The sequence below is a fragment of the Acinonyx jubatus genome, chromosome C2 (assembly GCF_027475565.1).
Source record: "Acinonyx jubatus isolate Ajub_Pintada_27869175 chromosome C2, VMU_Ajub_asm_v1.0, whole genome shotgun sequence".
Classification (NCBI taxonomy): Eukaryota; Metazoa; Chordata; class Mammalia; order Carnivora; family Felidae; genus Acinonyx; species Acinonyx jubatus.
Genome location: NC_069384.1, coordinates 100,599,300 through 100,602,642, shown reverse-complemented (window position 1 = coordinate 100,602,642; position 3,343 = coordinate 100,599,300). Strand labels below are relative to the sequence as shown.

The following is a 3,343-nucleotide window of genomic DNA, read 5'->3' as shown; positions in this document are numbered from 1 at the left end:
ACATCTCTCCTTCTACCAGTTCACACCTAATTAAAATGACAGCTCATGCCATAGTAAAGGGAAGAATGGACTCTTAAAGGAAAATGAAAATAACATCATCCAGAGCCTATACATTTTTTTTCAGTAAAAATGCACAGCATTTAATTATAAATAATCAAACATGCAGAGGAAGGCCAATTAATAAACAGCCAAGGCCAATACATATACACGCATACACAACCACACAAATACACACTAGAAACAGACATATAGATGGTCCACATACTGAAGTTAATAGACAATGATCTTACTATAAATATGATTAATATTTTCAAGAAAATAAAGGGACGTAAGGGAATACAAATGAAAATGTAGAGTTCTTTCACAGAATTAGAATGGAAAGATACAGTAACCGAATTAAAAGCTCCATAGATGAGTCTATTGGAAGTTACATGGCACAGAAAAGAAGATTAGTGAACTGAAAGACAAATAGGAAATATAAAACCTCCCATTCTTGGGGCGCCTGGGTGGCTCAGTGGGTTAAGCGTCTGACTTTGGCTCAGGTCATGATCTCATGGTTTGTGAGTTGGAGCCCTGGGTCAGGCACTGTGCTGACAGCTCAGAGCCCGGAACCTGCTTCAGATTCTGTGTCTCCCTCTCTCTCTGCCACCCCACCCTCCCCACCCCCCCCCACCTCCCGGCCACACTCATGTTCTGTCTCTCTTTCAAAAATAAATAAACACTAAAAATAATTTTTAAAAAACAACTCCCACTCTCAGAGGAAAATAAAGTATTTTTAAGAGATAAAAAAGCATAAGCACTATGAGACACAGATCTAGTATATAATTGTGCTGTCACATTGAGGGGAGGAAAGAAATGTTTCAGAAGCCACATTTCTCCATCTACTAGGATGCAGCTATGTTTTAGAAAGACGGTTACTGGTAACAAGATGTGAAACAGAAAACTGTTTCTTTCTTTGTTTCTACATATGAGTAATCCTTGACTCATTCACATAGAACTTATCAATATTGACACCCAGGATTTCCACAAACAGCTTCAGGGCTTTGGTAAAAGCAGTATAAGCTCTTTGGCTGGGGTTTGTGGTAAAATGGAAAAAAGCCAGATTGATCCAGGCCCAAATTTCTGTATAGCCTTATCTAAGTTTATTTATCTCTCTGGCATTGTTTTTTTGGCTTTTGTTTGTTTGTTTTTGTTTTTGTTTTTGTTGTAGTTGTTGTTGTTTTCATCCGTAATATGACTATTATAATGTTACCTATTCCATGTGGTTATTATGAGAATTGAATGTACATGCAAAGAAACTGGCACATACTATGTTTAATTAATAGATTTATTCCTCCAAATGCCCTCAAAAAAATAACAAGAACAAGAACAAGAAAAACAACCACAACCACAACAACAACAAAAACCAGATGTTACCCTATCAGACGTTGCTTCCATTGGCAGATTTGAAATTACTTTTAGCATCAACCATGGTAGTAATGACCCAGTGAATAATGAAAAGAAACTATACTGAAAATCAAAAGCAAAGGATAGGTTGAACTATATATATATATATATATATATATATATATATATATATATGACTTTAATAGGATAAAAAAGGTTTTGTAGGAGAATGCCAGCTAGTAAAATCAGAAAGGAGAGAATCAGAAAATCACTTTACACCTTTCTCTGTAATAACTGATTTAGACAAAATCACCAACAAATACTAAAATCAGTTGGTGAAAAGTATCTGCAGGGGGGGGTGAGGGGACAAAATACTCAAACAGCCAAAGTGTTACCTGAATGATTACTTTTTCCTTCCCTCCCCTAGCCTCCCCTTCCCTTCCTCCTTTCCTTTCCAAGGAAGTCTCAGGTTTTAAGCTCCTCCCTCCTCTCCCTGCCTGCTGTTGCCCCCACTCCCTCCTGCACTCCCAGCCTCAGGGGAGCATTTCTCTGGCCTCTGGCTGTTATCTAGGAGCCAAGGTCAGTGAAGAGGGCTGGCAGCCAATAGTGAGCTTCCCCGGGGCCTGCGGGTCCAGCCAGGATGTTCAGCATTGCTGTGCTTGCTCGGCTCCCATAGAAGACTGGCTTTGAGAGCGCTGACAGTCACGTGGCCATTTTTCTTTGCCAGCCGCAGCACTACAGTGTGATCCGTATTGGGCTCAGCTGGAACAGACCAAAAGAGGTAGGCGCACAGGGAGGATCCGGAAACGGGTGCCTTCAGTCTCTTGATGGCCCTGATGAGGTCTTCTCGGCTGACATCCTGTGCCTTCTTGCTCCTTCCTTTTAATACCCGGTGATGTAGTTCCTCCAGAGTCATCAGGCCTCCGTTCCGGTGCTTCAGGGCCAGGCACACTTCGATAATTTGGACACCCAGCTCATAATAGACATCTCCCCCGCCTAGCATCTCAGACAAAATCCTTTTCCGGAGGCCAGAGGATCCACCCCAGTAGTGCACACGTGTCCTGGAACTGCGCCAGGAACTCAGGCTTCTCCAGGATCTCCTGCTTGTGTTTGCCGGCAAATTCCTCCTGGCTGGTCTTGAACAGGTCCAACTGCTTTGGCATCTGGGCCAGATGGTCCTCAGCCAAGACAGTCCTTCGTTCCTTATACTTGACCTCGGCAAGCTCCTTCTTGGCTGTAGCGCCGGCTCCCACCCAGAGGCCATGCATCCCTGCCCTGGGCCTGTAGGCCACCCTGCTGCCAGGACCCCGGGTCCCAGCATCCGAGGATCCACCGCTGGTTCTGAATGATTACTTTTTAACTATAAAGGTCGGAATACATCTTTACACTTGAAGAGGAACATTACAAAACTTGCCACAATACAGGCCCTTGAAGGAAAGAAAGAAAAACGACAGTTGCAAAAGAAAGGCCTTGAAGAAGGAGGAGGAAAGGGAATGCATGCAAATAAAGGCAGCCAGTTTACACCTTAAAGGATCAAATTTAACAACATAAAAACAGAGCCACTGATATTATGTGACTCCTGAGGTGATGCACCGAGAAGGGCACACCTAAGTGAATTTACTGACCTGCTGACCAAAAATTTTCCCCCCAAACTAGCTATGATGAAAAGATTGAGACAAATTCAAATTGAAAGAAATTCTGGAAAAACAAAGAAACACAAAACGAATCCCAAAGCAAAAACCTGTTGTGTTTGTTAAATAATATCTGTAAAAAGTGGGAGAATAAATCTTGATTAAAGAGATAAAAACAAAACAAACACTTTGTTCAGACTTGATTTCAGCTCAGGTCATGATCTCACAGTTTTGAGCTGAGCCCAGCTTGGGGCTCTGCTTTGAACATGGAGCCTGCCTGAAATTCTCTCTCTCTCTCCCTCTCTCTCTCTCTCTCTCTCTCTCTC

At 42.4% G+C, this 3,343-nt stretch overlaps 1 pseudogene; it reads right to left on the bottom strand.

Moving 5' to 3' along the window:
• Window positions 1-1,854: 1,854 nt before the first annotated feature.
• LOC106969490 (vacuolar-sorting protein SNF8-like) lies at window positions 1,855-2,706 on the bottom strand (annotated as a pseudogene).
• Window positions 2,707-3,343: the final 637 nt, after the last annotated feature.